Raw genomic sequence first — 21,784 nt, forward strand, 5'->3', positions numbered from 1 at the left:
GGCAAGAGAAAGAAATCTCTTTCTCTTGGGCATCCGAATACAAAGAGAGAAAGTCCAACTATCCCTGTTTGCAGATGACATGATTCTGTATTGAGAAAATTCCACAGTCTCAGCCCAGAATCTCCTTCACCTAATAAACAATTTTAGCAAAGTCTCAGGGATATAAAATCAATGTACAAAAATCACTAGCATTACTATACATCAACAACAGCCAAGCTGAACATCAAATCAGAAATGCAATCACATTCACAACTGTCACAAAAAGAATAAAATACCTAGGAATGTAGCTAACTAGGAAGGTAAAAGATCTCTACGAGGAGAACAATAAAATAATGCTCAAAGAAATCAGAGATGAAACAAACACATGGAAAAGCATTCCATTCCATGATCATGGATAGGAAGAATCAATATCATTAAAATGGCCATACTACCCAAAGCAATTTATAGATTACATGCTATCCCTATTAAACTACCAGTGACATTCTTCAAAAAGCTAGAAAAATCTATTTTAAAATTCGTATGAAACCAAAAAAAGCCGAAATAGCCAAGGCACTCCTAAGCAAAAAGAACAAACCTAGAGGCATCACACTATACAACTTTAAACTATACTACAGGGCTACAGTAGCCAAAACAGCTTGGTACTGGAACAAAAGCAGACACATGGACCAATGGAACAGAACAGGGAACCCAGAAACAAGGATGCACAGCTACAACCATTCAATCTTTGACAAAGCTGACAAAAACAAGCAATGGGGAAAGAACTTTATTTAATAAAGGTTGCTGGGATAACTGGCTACCATATGCAGAAGATTGCAACTGGACCTCTTCCTTATATTATATACAAAAATCAACTCAAGAGGGGTTAAAAACTTAAGTGTAAAACCAAAACCTTTGAAAACCCTGGAAAACAATCTAGGCAATACCTTCCTGGACATAGGAACTGGCAAAGATTTTATGAGGAAGACACCAAAAGCAATTACAACAAAAGGAATAATTGGCAAATAGGACCTAATTAAACTAAAGAGCTTCTGCACAGCAAAGGAAACTCAATAAACAGCCTACAGAATAGGAGAAAATATTTGCAAACTATGCATCTGACAAGGGTCTAATATCCAGCATCTATAAGGAAGTTAAACAAATTTACAAGAAAAAAACAACCTCATTAAGAAGCTGGCAAAGGACATGAACAGACACTTTTCAAAAGATGACATACATTCAGCCAATGAGCATATGAAAATACACTCAACATCACTGATCATTAGAGAAATGCAAACCAAAACCACAGTGAGATACCATCTTACACCAGTTAGAATGGCTATTATTAAAAAGTAAAAAAATAATAATAATAACAGATGCTGGTGAGGTTGTGGGAAAAAGGAATACTTATATACTGTTGGTGGGAGTGCAAATTAGTTTAACCACTGTGGAAAGCAGTGTGGTGATACTTCAAAGAGCTAAAAATATAGCTACCATTTGACCCAGTAATCCCAGTACTAGGTATATGCCCAAAGGAATATAAATCATTTTACCATAAATACACATGCACATGTATGTTCACTGCAGCAATATTCACAATAGCAAAGACATGGAATCAACCTAAATGTCCATCAATGGTAGACTGGATAAAGAAAATGTTGTACATATGCACAATGGAATGCTATGTAGTCACAAAAAATAACAAGATCATGTCGTTTCACGCGAACGCAGAAGGAGCTGGAGGCCATCATCCTTAGCTAACTAATGTAGGAAAAGAAAACCAAATACCTCATGTTCTCACTTATAAGTGGGGGCTCTGATGAGAACACCTGGACACATAGAGGGGAACAACAGACACTGGGTCCTACCTGAAGGTGGAGGGTGAGAGGAGTTCAAGGATCTGGAAAAATAACTGAGTGATGAAATAATCTGTACAAGAAACCCCCATGACACAAGTTCATCTATATAACAAACCTGCACATGTACACCTGAACCTGAAAAAAAACCTGGTTAACATAAAGTTGTTCATAATATCATCTTTTTTCTCTTTTATTGATATATAAAATTCACATATTTATGGGGTACCTGTGAGTGTTTATTATATGCATAGAATGTGTAACTGGGGTATCCATCCCCTTGAATGTTTATTATTTTTATATGTTGGGATGTGATTTCAATTCCTCTCTTCTAATTACTTTGAAATATACATAAATTGTTGCTATAGTCACCCTAGTCTCCTATCAAACATTGGAACTTATGTCTGCTATCTACCTATATGTTTGTACCCATAACTAACCTTTCTTCATGTCCACCTTCTACCTACTCACCTTTCCCAGTATCTGGTATCAATCACTCTTGTCCGTATGTCCATGAGATCAAGTTTATTAGCTCCCACATATGAGTGAGAACATACATTATTTGTCTTTCAGTGTCAAGCTTATTTCATACATGTTCTTTCAAATGACATGATTTAATTCTTCATTATGGGCAAATAGCATTCTATTGCCAATACTATATTTTATTTACATTTATATTCTATAATATATTTTCTTTATCTGTTTGATCATTGATGGACACTTAGGTTAATTCCATATCTCTGCTATTGTAATTAGTGCTGTGATAAACATGATGGACACTTAGGTTAATTCCATATCTTTGCTATTGTAATTAGTGCTGTGATAAACATGTGAGTGCAAGTATCCCTTTGATATACTGATTCCTTTTCCTTTGAATAGATACCCCATAGTGGGATTGCTGGATCATATGGTAGTTCTATTTTTACTTTTTTTGAAAAATCTTCATACTGTTTTTCATACCAGTTTTACTAATTTACATTCCCACCAACAGTGTATAAGAGTTTCCTTTTCTTCACATTCTTGTCAACATCTGTTGTTGTTGTTATCCGATTAATAACAGCCATTCTAACTGGGATCAGATGATAACTCATTGTGATTTTGATTTGCATTACCTCATAATAAGTGATATTGAGCATTTTTTCATTTGTATATCTTCTTTTTAGAAATGTCTACTCTTGTCCTTTGCCCATTTTTTAACGTAATTGTTGTTTCATTGTTGAGTAGTTTGAATTCCTTGGATATTGTGGATATTAGTCCTCTGCTGGATGAGTAGTTTTCAAATATTTTACCCCTTTCAAGAGATTGTCTCTTCCCTCTATGATTTGTTTTGCTATGCAGAAGCTGTTTAGTTTAATATAGTGCCATTTGTCTATTTTGTTTTTGCTGTTGTTTTCTGTGTTTTTAAGGTCTTAGCCATAAAATTTTTCCCTAGACTAATGCCCTAGGAGTTTTCCTGTTTACTTCTAGCAGTTTTATAGTTTGGGGTCTTACGTTTAACCCCTTTTGAGTTTACTTTTGTATATGGTGAAAGATAGAGCTCCAGTCTCATTCTTCTGAATATGATTATCTAGTTTTCCCAGTATTATTTATTGAAGATGGTATTCTTTCCCCAGTGTATGTACATGGTGACTTTGTTGAAGATCAGTTGTCTGTAAATATGTGGATTTATTTCTGGGTTCCTTATTCCATTCCAATGCTCTAGGTGCCTATTTATATACCAATACCATATTGTTTTCATTACTATAGGTCATGTAATATGTTTTGAATTCAAGTAGTGTGATGCCTCCAGCTTTGTTATTTTTGCTCAGAATTTCTTTAGCTATTTGGGCTTCATTTTGGATCTATATGAGTCTTATACTTTTTTTTATATTTCTGTGAAGAATGGCATTGCGTATTTTGATAGGGATTGCACTGAATCTATAGACTGCTTTAGGCAGTATAGTCATTTTAATGACATTAATTCTTCTGATCCATAAGCATTGATGTCTTTATATTTGTTTGTGTACTCTTCAATTTCTCTTACCAGTTGTTTGAAATTTTCCTTCTAGAGATCATTCACATTCTTAGCTAAATTTATTCCTAGTAATTTTTTGAAGATCTTATAAATGAGATTGCCTTCTTGATTTCTCTTTTGGCTATTAGAAATGTTACTAATTTTGGGAGGCAGTTCCAAGGTAGCCGAATAGGAACAGCTCCAGTCTATAGCTTCCAGCATGAGTGACGCAGAAGATGGGTGATTTCTGCATTTCCAACTGAGTTACCGGGTTCATCTCCCTGAGGCTTGTCGAACAGTGGGTGCAGGACAGTGGGTGCAGCCCACCGAGCTGGGCGAGGCATCGCCTCACCCAGGAAGTGCAAAGGGTCAGGGAATTCCCTTTCTTAGCCAAGGGAAGCTATGATAGATGGCACCTGGGAAATCGGGTCACTCCCACCCTAATACTGCACTTTTCCAAGCGTCTTAGCAAATGGCACACCAGGAGATTATATCCCACACATGGCTCGGGGGTCTCAAGCCCACAGAGCCTCGCTCATTGCTAGCACAGCAGTCTGAGATTGAACTGCAAGGCAGCAGCAAGGCTAGGACAGGGGCGCCCACCATTGCTGAGTATTGAGTAGGTAAACAAAGCAGCCTGGAAGCTCAAACTGGGTGGAGCCCACTGCAGCTCAAGGAGACCTGCCTGCTTCTGTAGACTCCACCTCGGGGGGCAGAGCATAGCTGAACAAAAGGCAGCAGAAAATTCTGCAGACTTAAATGTCCCTGTCTGACAACTTTAAAGAGAGTAGTGGTTCTCCCAGCACGGAGTTTGAGATCTGAGAATGGACAGAATGCCTCCTCAAGTAGGTCCCTGGCCCCTGGGTAGCCTAACTGGGAGACACTCCCAAAAGGGGCCGACTGACACCTCATACAGCTGAGTGCCCCTCTGAGATGAAGCTTCCAGAGGAAGGATCAGGCACCAACATTTGCCATTCTGCAATATTTGCTGTTCTACAGCCTCCACTGGTGACACCCAGGCAAACAGGTCTGGAGAGGACCTCCAGCAAACTTCTCCGAGCTAAAGGAGGAAGTTTGAAACCATAGCAAAGAAGTTAAAAACCTTGAAAACAGATTGGATGAGTCGCTAACTAGAATAACCATTGTACAGAAGTCCATAAAGGACCTGATGGAGCTGAAAACCACGTCACAAGAATTACATGACGAATGCACAAGCTTCAGTAGCCAATTCGATCAACTGGAAGAAGGGTATCAGTGATTGAAGATCAAATGAATGAAATGAAGCAACAAGAGAAGTTTAGAGAAAAAAGAGTAAAAAGAAACGAACAAAGCCTCCAAGAAATATGGGGCTAAGTGAAAAGACCAAATCAGCATCTGACTGGTGTACCTGAAAGTGACGGGGAGAATAGGACCAAGCAGGAAAACACTCATCAGGATAGTATCCAGGAGAACTTCACCAACCTAGGAAGGCAGGCCAACATTCAAATTCAGGAAATACAGAGAATGCCACAAAGACATTCCTTGAGAAGAGCAACTCCAAGACACATAATTGTCAGATTCAACAAAGTTGAAATGAAGGAAAAAATGATAAGTGGAGCCAGAGAGAAAGGTCAGGTTACGCACAAAGGGAAGCCCATCACACTAACAGCTGATCTATCAGCAAAAACTTTACAAGCCAGAAGAGAGTGGGGGCCAATATTGAACATTCTTTTTTTTTATTATACTTGAAGTTTTAGGGTACATATGCACAACGTGCAGGTTTGTTACATATGTATACATGTGCCATGTTGGTATGCTGCACCCATTAACTCGTCATTTAACATTAGGAATATCTCCTCATGCTATCCCTCCCCCTCCCCCCACCCCACAACAGGCCCTGGTGTGTGATGTTCCCCTTCCTGTGTCCATGTGTTCTCATTGTTCATACTGTTGGTGGGAGTGTAAATTAGTTCAACCATTGTGGAAGGCAGTCTGGTGATTCCTCAAGGATCTAGAACTAGAAATACCATTTGACCCAGCCATCCCATTACTGGGTATATACCCAAAGGATTATAAATCATGCTGCTATAAAGACACATGCACACGTATGTTTATTGCAGCACTATTCACAATAGCGAAGACTTGGAACCAACCCAAATGTCCAACAATGATAGACTGGATTAAGAAAACATGGCATATATACACCATGGAATACTAAACAGCTATAAAAAGTGATGAGTTCATGTCCTTTGTAGGGACATGGATGAAACTGGAAACCATCATTCTCAGCAAACTATCTCAAGGACAAAAAAACCAAACACAGCATGTTCTCACTCATAGGTGGGAATTGAACAATGAGAACACTCGGACACAGGAAGGGGAACATCACACACCAGGGCCTGTTGTGCGGTGCAGGGAGGGGGGAAGGATAGAATTAGGAGATATACCTAATGTAAATGACGAGTTAATGGGTGCAGCATACCGACATGGCCCAGGTATACATATGTAACAAATCTGCACATTGTGCACATGTACTCTAGAACTTAAAGTATTTTTAAAAAATTTTTTTAAAGTTTTAAATAACTGAACCCTCAATTTGCATTAACCCACCCCTTAATTTGCATGCAATTGTAAGTGGGTATAGGTGAGTATAAACACAGTTGCCAAGAGCCCATATTCTGCTGACTCTGTGTGCACTGCTAGGAGCAGTGCTATTCAATAAAACGTTGCTAATACGAAAAAACAAAAACAAAAAAGAAATGCTACTAATTTTGTATGTTAATTTTTTATCCTACAACTTCACTGAATTTGTTGTTCTGTTCTAAGATTTTTGTGCCAACAACTTTTAGTTTTCTAAAGATAAGATCATGTCATCTGCAAAGAGGGACAATTTCACTTCCTCTTTTCCAATTTGGATGCCTTTTATTTCTTTGTCTATAGTGTGTGTGCATCAATAGATTGTTTATTTGAAATCTTTCTGGTTTATTGATGTAGGTGTTATGGCTGTGAACATCTCTCTTATAACTGCTTTGGCTGTGTAAAATAGGTTTTCGCATGTTGTGCTTCTATTTTCACTTGTTTCAAGAAATTTTTCAATTTCCATCTTAGTTTCTTTATTGACTTAGTGGTCATTCTGGAGCATGTTTAATTTCCTTGTCTTTTTATAGTTTCCAAGATTCCTCTTGGTATTGATTTCTAATTTTATTCAACTGTGGTTTGAAAAGATAGCTTGACATAATTTCAAATTTTTAAAAATTAGTTGAGAGTTGTTTTGTGGCATAACATGGTTGATGAGAAGAATGTGTATGCTGGAGTTATCAGATAAAACCTTCTATGTTTACTAGGTTCATTTGATATAAAGTCCAGTTTAAGTCCAATGTGTCTTTCTTGACTTTCTGTCTAGATTATCTATCTAATGCTCATAGTGGGCATTGAAGTCCCCTTTGTTACTGTAGTGGAGTCTTTATTTCTTTATATTCAGTAATATTTGCTCATGAATCTGAGTGCTCCAGTGTTGGGTGCATACATATTTAGAATTGTTACATCTTCTTGCTGGAGTGATCCCTTTATCATTATATAATGACTTTATTTGCCATATTTTATTGTTTTTATTTTAAAGTATGTTTTATCTTATTAAGATAAGATAGTCATCCCTGCTTGCTTTTGGTTTCCATTTGTGTGGGAAATTTTTTTCATCCCTTTACTTTCAAGCTATTTGTGTTTTTATAGGTAAAGTGTGTATGTTGTAGGCAATATATAATTGGGTCATGTTCTTTTTTAAATTCATTCAGCCAAATTATATCATTTAAGTGGAGAATTTAATCCATTTATGAATGAAGATTATTATTGATATGTGAGGTTTTGTTCCTGTCATATTGTTAATTACTTTATTCTTGTTTTGTATATCCTTTGTTCCTTTCTTTTTATCTTATTGACTGTCCTTGAGGCTTACTGCTTTTCTGTGGTGGTATCATTTGAGACTTTTTTCTTCATCATTTGTATACTTGCTTTATGAGTTTGTTTTCTATTTTTGTGTATGTTAATGATGATAATTATCATTCTTTCAGGTTTAGCACTCCCTTGAGCATTTCTTAAAAGGCCAGTCTTAGTGGTGATAAATTCCCTCTGCATTTGCTTATCTGAGAAACACTTTATTTCTCCTTCGTTGATGAAGAATAGTTTTGCTGGACATAGTATCCTTTGCTTGAAGGTTTTTTCTTTTGTCACTTAATATATCATACCATTCTCTCTTGGCTGTTAAGGGTTCTGCTGAGAAGTCTGCCATTAGTCTAATGGGGGCTCCTTTATAAGTGACTTGTCCCATGAAGAAGACCTTTTTGCATTGTATCTGTTTGTGTATCACTGGGTCTCCTGTATCTGAATGTCTATATATCCTGCTAGACTTGGTTAGTTTTCATGTTATTTTGTTAAATGAGTTTTTGAACCCCTTTTCTCTCTCTTTGGCTTTGGGATACTGATAATTTGTATATTTGGTCACTTATGGTATCCCATATATCACAAAGGTTTTATTCACTCTTTTTTTATTCTGTTTATTTTTTCTGCATGGGTTATTTCAAAAGGCCTGTCTTAAAGTTCAGAGATTCTTTCTTCTGCTTTATTGAGTTTATTGTTGAAGGTTTCAAGTATTCAAGGAGTTCCTCACTTCCAGAACTTCTGTTTTGGTTCTTTTATGTGATACCTATTACTCTGGTAAATTTCTATTCATATTCTAAATTGCTTTTGTGATTTCTTTTGGGTTTTTTGGAATTATCTCGAACTTCACTGAGCTTCTTAGTATCATAAATTTAAATTCTTTTTCTAAAAATTTGTGAATTTCTTTTTGATTGGAATCTGTTGCTGGAGAATTTTTGTGTTCCTTTGAAGGTGTCATTTTTCCTTCTTTTTTCATGTTTCCTTGTCCTTCAGTTAATATCTGTGTGTCTGGTGTAATAGTCACTTCTTGCAATTTTTTAAATGTGCCTTCATGGGAGGACTTTCTCCTGGAGATGTATTAATGGTGTTGGTTGTATAGGACCCTTTAGCTTTGATTCTGGGTGCATATAGCAATGTAGCCTCTATATGATTTCTTTGGCTGTAAACAGTATGAGTAATATCTGTGGTTTCCTAGGTGGTTTAGGCTCTAATTATTAGTGGAGGCTATGGTGAAGTTTTTCTGGGGGCAGGGATGGCAGGTGGGTCCATATCTGGTCCTCATTGGTGGAAGCAGTGGGATGAGCATGCTTACTCTTGGGCCCAAGCGTAGCAGATGCTGGCACTTGTGTTAGTGGGATAAGGTAGGCCAATTCTTGAGCCGGTAGTGGCTGCAGTGGGCTGGGTGGGTAAATGGGTTCCCATGTCCCTGAGAAGTCAACATGGTATCAGTGATGCCAGTAGCAGTGGTAGGATGACTCTCTGGGTCCTGAGCACTGCACATTGGTATTGGTGGTGGTTGTATGCAAGGTTGCCAGTCACAGCCCCAGACATACAGTTCTCAAATGTTCCTGCTCTCCACAGCAGCAGCACCACAGCATCACACAGAAGCAGGTAGGAACCACACATTTCATGTGCTAGCCTGTGTATATAGGCTATGCTACCAAAATATGTCATATGATAACAAGTATTAGTGAAGGTATGAGGAAATTGGAAGTATTGTATATCATCAGTGTAAATGTAAAATGATACAACTGCTATAGAAAACAGTATGGTGGTTCTGTAAAAAATTAAAAATAGAACAGCATATGATCCAGCAGTCCTAGTTTTAGATATTTATCCAAAAGAATTGAATACAGGATCTCAAAAAGGTGTTTGCATTCTCACATTCATTGCAGCACTATTCACAATAGCCAATATGTGGAGACAACCTAAATGCCCATCAACAGATGAATGGATAATGAATATGTAGTATATACAGAAAATCCTGTCATATCTACAACATGGATGAACCTTAAGGTTATGCTAAGTGAAACAGCTCATCGTATTAGGACAAATACTGCATGCTTCCACTTATATGAGGTATCTAAAGGAGTCAAACTCATAGAAGCAGAAAGTAGAATGATGGTTGCCAGGGGTTATGGGGAGGGGAAAATGAAGAGTTGCTATTTAATGGGTATTGAATTTCAATCTTGCAAGATGAAACAGCTCTAGAAATTTGCTGCACAACAGTGTGCACATAGTTAACAATACTGTGCTGTAACACTTAAAAATTTGTTAAGGGAGTAAAAAAATCTTCATTTAGTTATCTCACACTCACTAAGATGGCTACAACAAGATACGATCACGAAAAAAAAGAGCATTGGTGAGGAAGTAGAGAAACTGAAACATTCATGCCTTACTCATGGGAGTGTAAAATGGTGTAGACTTTGTGGAAAACAAATTGGCATTTTCTCAAAAAGTTAAACACAAAGACATCATATGACTCAGCAATTTCACTCTTAGGAATATACCCCAGATAATCAAAAACATATGTTCATGCATAATTTTCTATGCTAAAATTTATAGCTGCATTATTCATAATAGTCAGAGGGGTAACAACTAAATGTTCATTAATTAATGAATAAGTAAAATATTTGTACAATGTAATATTATTCACACATAAACAGGAATGAAGTACTATGACATGGCAAAATGAATAACCTTGAAAACATGCCAAGTGATGGACATCAGACACAAAAGACCACATATTATATAAATCCATTTCTATGAAATTTCCAGAATAGGCAAATCCATAGAAAAAGAAAGTAGATTAGTTGCCATGGGATCTGGAGAAGGTGAGATTGAGACTAACTGCTAATAATTACCAGGTTTCTTTTTTGACGTGATGAAAATGTCTGGAATGAAATAGTGGTGAGGTTTGTACAACATATAAGTAAACTAAAAATCACTATATTGTGCATTTTACAATAATGAATGTTGTGTGAATTGTGTCTCAATTTAAAAACTTTTTGAGGTATATTGTTTAATTTGCAAAAACAGATGGTCTCTGGCTTATGGTAGTTTAACATACAATTTTTTGACCTTATGATAGGTTTATTAGGATATTAAGTATATTTTTGACTTATGAGTTTATCAGGATGTACTCCATCATAAGTCAAGGAACATCAATATGTGGTGATGTTTGTATTATCGTTTGAAATTTATTTTCATATTAATTCTCTTATAATCAAAGAAACTGTGTATTATTTAACTCTTTTGACATTTGCTGAAATTTAATTTATATACTAGTATATGATCCATTTGGTAGATAGTTTATAATTATAAAAATGTGCATTCAGTTGTAGTTCATTATAGTGATCTATATATGTCATTTAAGTCAAATGTCTTAATCACATTAATCAGAACCTTTATAACCTGATTTTTTGTGTCCATGCTTTACTAATTACTGATAATTAGAATTTCCCACAATTTGTATATTGCCATTAGATATGTCATTTTTGTTTTATTGGTTTTGATGCTACGTTATTTTAGGCACATACAAACTTAGAAGTGTTCTATCTTTCTATTTGACCATTTTATCATTAGAAAACATTCTACCCTTATTCCTGGTAATATTTTTTGCCATAAAATCTACCTTGTCAGACATTAGCTTTCTTTTGCTAAATTCTACATGCCGTTTATTATTCCATTTTTTGCATTCAAATTTTGTCTTTATGTTTAGAGTCAGCCTTTTAAAAGCAGCATATAGTTGATTTTCCAAAAATATAAGCCTGACAATCATTGCCTTTCACTTGAAAATTTTAGACCATTTACGTTTAATATATCACTAATATATCTGAACTTAAACGTATCATCTTATTATTTGTCCCACCTTGTCTATTTTCTCTCTTTTCTCACCTTCTTTTGAATTAATCAACTATTTCATGATTTCATTTTCCTCTTTGTTAGTTTTTATTTTTGATATTTGTCTACATTTTCTAACTGGTTACCATGGAGACTACTTCATGCAGCCTTTACTAATATACATAAGTACTTTCACTACTTCCTGGACAATGCAAACAACTCCTTTATGTTAATCATTGTCATGTACCTTGATATGGTTTGGCTGTGTCCCCACTGAAATCTCCAGTTGAATTGTATCTCCCAGAATTCCCACGTGTTGTGGGAGGCACCCAGGGGGAGGTAATTTTATCATGGGGCTGGGTCTTTCCCATGCTATTCTTGTGATAGTGAATAAGTCTCACAAGATCTAATGGGTTTATCAGGTGTTTCTGCTTTTGTCTTTGCCTCATTTTTCTCTTGCCACTACCATGTAAGAAGTGCCTTTCACTTCCCGCCATGATTCTGAGGCTTCCCCAGCCATATGGAACGGTAAGTCCAATTAAACCTCTTTTTTTTCTCAGTCTCAGGATTGTCTTAATCAGCAGTGTGAAAATGAATTAATACATACCTTAAATCTACATATATATTTTAAGACTCATTCCTTTTACCCCTGGCTGCTTTTAATTTTTTCTTTTGTCTTTGGTTATCAACAGTTTTATAATAATGAATGTAGTATGGCTTTTTCAGTGTTCATACTTTTGGGAGTTTGTGATTCTTCTTAAAGTTGTGGATTATTGTCTTTCAGTTTGAAGGAACTCTCAATTTCTCATCAAATACTTTATCTCCCCTATTATTTTACACTTCTCTTTTTGGAATTCCAATTACACATATTTTAGACCTTTTAATTGTATTTTATATATCTCTGATAATTGTTTTTATATTTTTCCTCATTCTTCTTTTCCATGATTCAGTCAACATTTTCTGCTGAATCATCCTCCAATTCATTAATTCTTCAGATGTGTCTAACTTGTTGTTAAACTCTATTAAGTTCTCAATTTTAGTTATTTTATTTTTTAGTTATATCATTTTCATTTTATTATTTTTTACTACTTTTAGTTTAAATTTTTCATCTCATCCTTTATATCTTGCATGTATTAATCACAGATACTTATAAGTCCATGTCTGATTCACTCAATATTTGTTTGTTTTTATGTGTTTTTTCTCATGTGTGTGTGTGTGTGTGTGTGTGTGTACATGTGTTGCCTGGTCTTTTCTTTGATATGGGTAAGTTTTTTATTCAAAAACGAGTGTTTTGAAAGAAAAGTTGCATAAATAAATTGAAGCCTTAGAAGATGTTATCTGCTTCCAAAGAGTATTTAGTCATACTTCTGTTAGAAAGAGTAGAAGCTGATTGCCTTAATCCAACAGGATTAATCACTTTTAAAAGAGAGTTTCCAACTTTGTGATGGTTTATTTCTAGTTTCCCATGACTCATAGAATATAGTCCCTCCCATATGAAAGCCTGGGAGGTTTACCAAGGCTTCTGCTCATTTTTTTAATGTAAATGTATTACAATAGAAATAATTCAAAGTTCTGCTCCACTTCCTAGTCTCTTAACCACAATTTTCTGCTCAGTCTCAGCTTCTAAACTGCTGGTTCCAAATAAGCAAATCTCTCAAGGAAAAGGCATTGCAGAATATTGGGATTATCTCAATGCATTTCCCATCTCAGGAATCTTGGCCTTCAAGCCCCATTGCCTTCAAGCTCTCAAATGCCTTCAAGCAAATATTTATTCAGCATTTCTAGTTGTTCTCAATAGAAAAGAAAATCTGATATGTGCTATTTTCTTATTTAGATGTGGAGTTAAGGAGATACAAGAACTTACTATTTCTCTCTCTGCTCTCTCCCATGTGAGAATATAATGAGAAGGCAGACATCTGCAAATCAGGAAGCCAGCTCTCACCACACATTAGATCTACAAGCACTTTGATCGTTGACTTCCTAGCCTCTAGAACTGTGAAAAATAAATCTTTGCTATTTAAAACATCCAGCCTGTGATAATTTATTATAGCAGTCTGAACTGACCCAGACGTAGGGTAATAACAATGTAATGTTACATTTCTTTCTTCTGGGAAAAATACAACTGTCAATGTATTTCACATATTACAAATACAATGCATGTTCATTCACTGAACAACTTTAAAAAATTAGAAAAGCATAAAGAAGAAAATGTAAATCACCTATAAGTACACCATCCAGAGACAAACTCAGTTAGTCATTTGATATATATTCTTCCACTATTACTTTACAATATTTTTTCACAAAAAATATTATAATATATACACATTATAATGTAGTTTGGTGTTCTTTTTATTTAAAAATATGTGTAAACATCTTTCCATGTCATTAAATGTTTCTCTCCTGTAGTCTTTTGGTTTTCATTTTGGCTTTAAGCAGTCACCATAATGTAATAATAAATCTTCATTGTTGGACACTGAAGTTGTTTCTCAATTTGGAATTGTTATAGATAATTTTTATACAATTATCCTTTTATTCATATGTATGCAATATTGTCTAAGTATAATCCTATAAGTGGGATTGGTGTGTCAAAGTGTACAAACATTTTAAGATTTTTGATACATGTATATGGTTAAGTTGCCTCTTAGAAAAATTATATGACTTGACTTCCATTCAAGATGATGTGAGTGTTCATTTTGCTACACCATCTATTACTGAATAAAATTCATTTTTGACTGGGTGCAGTGGCTCATGCTTGTAATTTCAGCGCTTTGGGAGATCTAGACAGGAGGATCACCTGAGCCCAGGGATTCAAGACAAGCCTAGGCAACAAAGTGAGACCCTGTCTCTACAAAAAATAAAAAATAATTTTTAAAAGAATAGTAATAAAATAAGATTCATTTTCATCACCAATTTGACAGATAAAAATGGATCTTTTCTATTTGCAGTTTTGATTTCTGGCAAAAAAAAGAAAATTTGCCATATGTGTATTATCTTTTGTAAAATTTTTTCTGTTGGTAATTATCTATGTCTTTTGCTCATTTAAAGAATTATATTTATAAAATAAATTCATGGGATGGTAAATTCTGTTGCTGTGCATGTATGAAAAGTAGTTACTATGGAAAATTCCTTTACAAACAATGCTGGGAAATTTGCTTCTTAAATGAATCCTTAATTAGCTGCAAAACTTATTTGTTAACAATACTGGATACTGTATTACTAGCATTGAGAATTACCATTATTCTTTAGTTGCAAAATTTCTTATGGTCTGGCAACATAATAAATTATTCATTGCCATGGTTTGATGAATTCTGATTATTTATACTTGAATATATATGTTATGTTACTGCAATGAAAAGGCCATTTATTCAGTGCTATCTCATCATCTTCTCTTTCTAGGGATTCATCATGAATATCCATAATATGGTTTCTACAAATGCATGAAGGAATCAGAGGAGACCTGCTAACCATGAAAAGAAGAGCATAGCAATAGAGAACCAAAGTGGCACAAGAATGATCATCTTTGAATAATTTAGAATCAAATAACATCAAATCAACAAACACTTATTGAAGCTCTCCATCTTTCTATCCTTGATTCCTGTGTTATTCAGCATTTTTGGTAGGTTTCCAGCAGGCAGCCTTCTCTCAAAAGTACTGTTAGGTTGTAATGTTTGCAAGTGCTGTCTTCAGGCTCTCTTACTGCTGATGAGTATCAATCACATAAAATTGTGTAAACTCCTGCTTCATAAAAAAGCAAGAGGCAAAAATCTTCCTGCCTGGCATTTCAATGCAGTTGAATTCAATGTCATGATAGCAGTAAATATAAATTGATTTCTAGTATAATAACCAATAAGGAGACCCTAAGTTTCTCTCAGAACCCAGATAGCATGTAATAAATTCTCCATATCTTGACAAATTTTTAAACAAAGTATTTTAGCTCTTCTTCTAGCTTTCAAAATATGCATTAAAACCAGAAGACAAAGACTTAAATCCAAATGCAGTATCATCATATGGCAATGTCACATAATTGCATGAAAAAATTGATTCTAAATTATAAAATTCATTATAAATAAAAGGTGAGAATGCAGTGATATATAGTGTAGTGGTACCAGACAACATGAGTTGAAATCCTAAATTAACCGCTTAATAGATGCATAACCTTGTCATACGTGTGCTTCATTTTCTTTGTCTGCAAATAGGAATAATGGTAACTACTTTATAGGATAGTTGCAAAAATTCTATGGATTAATAATGCCTGGCACATAGTAAGCACCAAAAATTGTGTTTGTCATTATTAGTAGTATTGCTAGTACCATTACTCCTATGAATAAAAGACTCCATGAGCAATTAGGAAAATAAAGTGATGCTTACCAGGAGTCAATATGTATTCAGCATGAATTCTCTTTCATTTTATACAACAACCAGTGTAAAAGATGTAGAAACCTTGTCTATCTTCTTTCTTTTGAAGCTTCAGTATTCACCTGTGAAAAATAAGTAAAGAGGAGAACTTTATTTCCATAACTTAAGAGATTTTTAAAGACATAAAAGATGATAAGGTATTAATTTAACAATTAAAAAGCATTGGAGAATGGAGTAAGAGGAAAGAATTGAAGCCTACACCATTTTTGCCCTTGGCAGGAACACCAAATTTTGACAACTATCTGTACAAAGAAAAGCACCATCACAAGAACCAAAAATCAGGTGAACACACGCAGTACCTGGTTTAACTTCATATCACTGAAAGAGGCATTGAAGAGGGTAGCAGACAGCCTTGAATTGCTGATGCCACCCCTTCTTCATCCTCCAGCAGCAGCCATGCAGCACAGAATCTAGGCAGTTGGGGAAGGGAGAGCACAGTGACAGGAGCACTTTATATTGAACTCAGGGATGCCCTCTCACAGCAGAGAGCAAAGCCATGCTGGGCTCAGCCAGCACCCATGCATGAAGCAAGCATTTGGACCAGACCTAGCCAGAGGGGAATTTGCCCATCCCAGAGGTCAAAACTTGAGTTTCTTGGCAGCTTTGCCACCATGGGCCAAAGTGCTCTGGGGTTCTAGGTAAACTTGAAAGGCAGTCTAGGACACAAAAACTGCAACTCCTGGGAAACTCCTAGTGCTGGGATGGGCTCAGAGCCAGTAAACTAGGGTTGTATTTGACCTAGGGAGACACCAGCTAGGGCAGCTAAGGGACTGCTTGAGCCACTCATCCCCCAATCACAGGCAGTGCAGCTCATAGCAATGAAGGTGACCCCTTCCTTCTGCTTAAGATCAAAGATTAGAGAAAACTTTGTCTTGCATTTTGGATAGCAGCTAAGCCACAGTATGACAGAGCACCCAGCAGAGTCATGAGGCCCCTGTTCCAGGGTCAAGCTCATAGATACCATTTCTAGACACACCCCAAGGCAAAAAGGAAACTTCTGCATTGAAGGGAAGAATTCAGTCCTGGCAAAATTTATTACCTGCCGATTAAAAAGCCCTTGGACACTGAATAACCAGCGCTGATATCCAGGTAGTATGTCATGGGCCTTGGGCTCTGAGATGTGACCTAGCACACTCCCAGCTGTGGTGGATATGGTGAAAATTTCCTTCTATTTAAGAAAAGCAGAAGGAAAGTAAAGGGGACTTTGTCTAACACCTTAGGTACCAGCTCAACCAAGTGGGGTAGAGCAAAAAGCAGGCTCTTGGGGTCCCTGGGTCCAGGCATAGGCTCTTGGACAGTATTTCTAGACCTTCTCTGGGCTAGAGTGGAACCCACTGCCCTGAAATGGAGTCCCAGGCCTAGCAGCATTCACCACAAGCTGACTGAAGAGCCCTTGGGCTTTAAATGAACAGCAGCAGTGGCCTAGCAAAACCCAATGTGGAACAGTGGTAGTGGTGGCCACTGGGACAGGCTCCTCTACTGTGGAAAGGGGATGGAATAGCAGGAAGAACATGGTATTCTAGTTTGAGTATCAGCTTAGCAGCAGAATAGAATGTCAGGTAAATTTCTAAGGTTATTGACTCCAATCCCTGATGCCCAGACAGCATCTCTGGAACTGCTTAGGGTGTGGGGGAACTTGCCACTCTAAAGAAAAGGACATAAACCTGGTTGGCTTTGCCACCTGACAATTATAGAGTGCTAGGGACTTGAGTGAACATAGGTGGTAGCAAGGTAATGGTTACAGTGGGCCTTGGTCAAGATCCAGTGCTAGGCTGGTATCAGGTCTGACACAGCATAGTCCCAGTGGTGGTGGCCACAAACGTGCTTACATCATCACACCCCCAGTTCCAGGCAGCTCAAAACACAGAGAGAGAAAGACTCTGTTTGGGAGAAAGTAAGGGAAAAGTATGAGAGTCTCTGCCTGGTAATCCAGAGTATTCTTCTGGATCTCATCCAAGACCACCAGGGTGGTACCTCTATGAGTCTACAAAAAACACAGCATTTTGGTGCTTGAGGCCCAAGCCCCTTTGAATTCGTGGAAATAATTCTCAAGATGGACAGGCATAAACAAGCCCAGATTGCAAAGACTACAATAAATACCTAACTCTTCAATGCCTGGACAGGAACAAGCATCTAAAGCTTCAAGATCATCCATGAAAACATGACCACACCAAATGAACTAAATAAGGCATGAAGAAAACAGAGATATGTAACACTTCAGACAGAGGATTCAAAATAGCCATTTTGAGGAAACCCAAAGAAATTGAAGATAACACAGAGAAGAAACTCAGAATTCTATTAGATAAAGTTAACAAACAGATTAAAATGATGAAAAAGTATCAAGCAGAAGTACTGCAGATGAAAAATGCAATTTGCATAACTGAAGAATGCAACAGAGTCTTTTAATAGTGGAATTCATCAAACAGAAGAAATAATTAGTGAGCTTGAAGACAAGCCATTTTAAAATACATGGTCACAGGAGAAAAAAGAAAAATGAATAAAAAACAATAAAGCACACCTACAATATCTAGAAAACAACCCCAAAAGGGCAAATCGAAGAATTACTGGCCTCAAAGAGGAGGTAGAGAAAGAGATGGGGTAGAAAGCTATTCAAAGGGAAAATATTACAGAACTTCACAAACCTAGAGAAAGACATCAACATTCAAGTACAAGAAGGTTATAGAACACTAAGCAGATTTAACCCAAAGAAGTCTCCTCAAGGCATTTGATAATCAAACTTCCAAAGGTCAAGGATAAAGAGAAGATTCTAAAAGCAGCAAGAGGAAAGCAACAATGAGCTCCAATACATCTGGCAGCAGACTTTTCAGTGGAAACCTTACAGACCAGAAAAGAGTGGCATGACATACTTTAAGTGCTGAAGGAAACAAACTCTTACCTTATAATAATATATCCCATGAAAATATCCTTAAAGCATGGAGGAGAAACAAAGACCTTCCCAGACAAACAAAAGTTGATTTCATCAACACCATATTTGTCCTACAAGAAATGCTAATGGGAGTTATTCAAACTGAAAGGAAAGGTTGGTAATGAGTAGTATGGCTAGGGCTTGTGTCCCCAGCAAAATCTCATCTTGAATTATAATCCAAATAATCCCAATAATCCCTATATAGGAGAGAGAGAGCAGGTGGTGGTGAGATCATGGGGTGATATCTCCCATGCTGTTCTCATGATACTGCGTGAGTTCCCATGAGATCTAACGGTTTTTAAGGATTTTTTCCCCCTTCACTCGGCAATTCTCCTTTCTGTTGCCTTGGGAAGAGGTGCCTAGCTTCCCCTCCACCTTCTGCCAAGACTGTGAGTTTCCTGAGGTCTCCCCAGCCATACTAAACTGTGACTCAATTGAACTTATTTCCTCTATAAATTACCCAGTCTCAGGCAGTTCTTTATAGCAGTGTGAGAATGGACTAATACAATGAGCAAGGGGAAATTATCTGAAAGTAAAAACTCATGGATAATAGTAAGCACACAAGAAAAACATAGAATATTATAACACTGTAATTGTGGTGTAAACTACTTTTAAGTAGAAACACTAAATGATAAACCAGTCAGAAGTAATAACTACAAAAACTTCTCAAGACATAGTACAATAAAGTATAAATAGAAATAACAAAAACTGGGGTTGCTTCCAAGATGGCTGAATAGAAACAGCTCTGGTCTGCAGCTCCCAGCAAGATTGATGCAGAAGATGGGTGATTTCTGCATTTCCAACTGAGGTACCTGGTTCTTCTCATTGGGACTGGTTGGACAGTGGAAGCAGCCCACAGAGGGTGAGCTGAAGCAGGTTGGGGCATTGCCTCACCCAGGAAGCACAAGGGGTCAGGGGATTTCCTTTTCCTAGCCAAGAGAAGCCATGATAGACTGTACCTGGAGAAACAGTGTACTTCTGATGAAATACTGCACTTTTCCCACAGTCTTAGCAACCGGCAGACCAGGAGATACTCTCCCGTGCCTGGCTCAACAGGTCCCGTGCCCATGGAGCCTTGCTCACTGCTAGTGCAGCAATCTGAGATTGACCTGTGGCACTGCACCTTGACGGGAGGAGGAGCATCCACCATTGCTGAGGCTTGAGTAGCTCACAGGGTAAACGAAGAGGCCAGGAAGCACGAACTGGGCAGAGCCCACCAAAGCTCAGAAAGGCCTACTGCCTCTACAGATTCCACCTCTGGGGGCAGGTCATAGTAGAACAAAAGGCATCAGACAGCTTCTGCAGATTTAAACCTCCCTGTCTGACAGCACTGAAGAGAGCAGTCATTCTCTCAGCACAGCGTTCAGGCTCTAAGAATGGACAGACTGCCTCCTCAAGCAGGTCCCTGACCCCCATGTAGTCTGACTGGGAAACACCTCCCAGTAAGGGCCAACAGACACCTCAAACAGGTCAGTGCCCCTCTGGGATGAAGCTTCCAGAGGAAGGATCAGACAGCAATATTTGCTGTTCTGCAGCCTCTGCTGGTGATACCCAGGCAAACAGGGTCTGGAGTGGACCTCCAGCAAACTCCAACAGACCTGCAGCTGAGGGGTCTGACTGTTAGAAGGAAAACTAATAAACAGAAAGGAATAGCACCAACGTCAACAAAAAGTACATCCACACTAAAACTCCATCTATAGGCCAACAACATCAAAGACCAAACTTAGATAAAACCACAAAGATGGGAAGACACTGGAGCAAAAGCTGAAAATTCCAAAAACCGGAGTGCCTCTTCTCCCCCAAATGATCGCAGCTCCTCACGAGCAAGGGAACAAAACTGGATGGAAAATGAGTTTGACAAATTGACAGAAGTAGGATCAGAAGATCGGTAATAACAAACTTCTCCGAGCTAAAGGAGCATGTTCTAACCCATTGCAAGGAAGCTAAAAACATTCAAAACAGGTTAGACAAAAGGCTAACTAGAATAAACAGTGTAGAGAAAACCTTAAATGACCTGACGGAGCAGAAAAACACAGCGCAAGAACTTCTTGATGCATGCACAAGCTTCAATAGCCGATTTGATCAAGGGGACGAAAGGATATCAGTGATTGGAGATCAAATTAATGAAATAAAGTGAGAAGACAAGATTAGAGAAAAAAGTGAAAACAAATAAACAAAGTCTGCAAGAAATATGTAACTATGTGAAACAACCAAAGATACATTGGATTGGTGTATGGGAAAGTGATGGGGACAATGGAACTAAGTTAGAAAACACTGTTCAGGATATTATCCAGGAGAACTTCCCCAACCTAGCAAGGCAGGCCAACATTCAAACCCATGAAATACAGAGAACGCTACAAAGATACTCCTCAAGAAGAGCAACCCCAAGACACATAACTCTCAGATTCGCCAAGGTTGAAATGAAAAAAAAAAAAATGTTAAGGGCAGCCAGAGGGAAAGGTCGGATTACCCACAAAGGGAAGCCCATCAGACAAAGAGCAGATGTCTCTGAAGAAACCCTACAAGCCAGAACAGAGTGGGGGGCAATATTCAACATTCTTAAAGAAAATAATTTTCAACCCAGAATCTCATACCCAGCCAAACTAAGCATCATAAGTGAAGGAGAAATAAAATCCTTTACAGACAAGGAAATGCTGAGAGATTTTGTCATGACCAGGCCTGCCATACAAGAGCTCCTGAAGGAAGGACTAAACATGGAAAAGAAACAACCGGTACCGGAATAGAACAGCTCCAGTCTACAGCTCCCACCGTGAGCGACGCAGAAGACGTATGATTTCTGCACTTCCAACTGAGGTACTGGGTTCATCTCCCTGGGGATTGTTGGACAGTGGGTGCAGGACA

The sequence above is a fragment of the Gorilla gorilla genome, chromosome 5 (genome assembly GCF_029281585.2).
Source record: "Gorilla gorilla gorilla isolate KB3781 chromosome 5, NHGRI_mGorGor1-v2.1_pri, whole genome shotgun sequence".
NCBI lineage: Eukaryota > Metazoa > Chordata > Mammalia > Primates > Hominidae > Gorilla > Gorilla gorilla.